Source organism: Myotis brandtii, unplaced genomic scaffold (assembly GCF_000412655.1).
Source record: "Myotis brandtii unplaced genomic scaffold, ASM41265v1 scaffold334, whole genome shotgun sequence".
NCBI classification, from domain to species: domain Eukaryota; kingdom Metazoa; phylum Chordata; class Mammalia; order Chiroptera; family Vespertilionidae; genus Myotis; species Myotis brandtii.
This window is the reverse complement of record NW_005362885.1, coordinates 682,918-683,473: the sequence shown is the minus strand read 5'-3', so window position 1 is coordinate 683,473 and position 556 is coordinate 682,918. Positions and strand designations below refer to the sequence as shown.

The 556-nt window shown below is 67.3% G+C and overlaps 1 long non-coding RNA gene across 2 annotated transcripts in view; it reads left to right on the top strand.

The window, feature by feature from the left end:
- Window positions 1-556, top strand: part of LOC102259023 — a 22,939-nt gene extending 22,383 nt beyond the window's left edge. For both annotated transcript variants that reach the window (XR_001363088.1, XR_313873.2), the window contains 2 exons: window positions 103-210; window positions 514-556. This is a non-coding gene — a long non-coding RNA (uncharacterized LOC102259023). The remainder of the gene's footprint in view (window positions 1-102; window positions 211-513) is intronic.

Here is a 556-nt window from a genome sequence, read left to right as displayed (position 1 = left end):
CCTGCATTTGCTTGTCCTGTTGGTGGCCTTTCTGTAAATGGGGCCGTGGCGGGTACCCGCTGTCCACCCGTCAATCACTGCACCGTCTGTTTGCTCCGTCAGCCTTGCTGTCTGACCTTCCACTGCTGCCTGGAGCCAAGTCCACTCGTTGGTGAACACCCAGCACTGGGCCTCCTAGTGGCCGCGTGCCGAGGGGACCTCCCCTGCCAGGTTTGTCCCCTGGTCCCAAGGGTCTACGTCCTCTCCTGGGAATACCCCCACCCGAGTCACCACAGGGCGAGTCTCAGGGCAGCTGGAGGGACCCTTCAAGGGGCCCACCCACCCCCAGGACGTGCCACCCCACCGTTAGGCTGCTCTCCCCGGCTGCCCCCACCCCTCTGTGGGCTACGGGCCTCCTGTGGTCCCCAGCCCGCATGTCCACCACGCTTCTCCCCGCACCCCTCCCTCTCGCTGGGTGCCTGCCCGCTTTCCCTGGCAGCCCCACTGTGGCCTAAGGGTGCCCTCTGCCTGCAGGTCCCAGAGCAGCCCCGCCCACCCTGGACCCAGACCCCCAGGC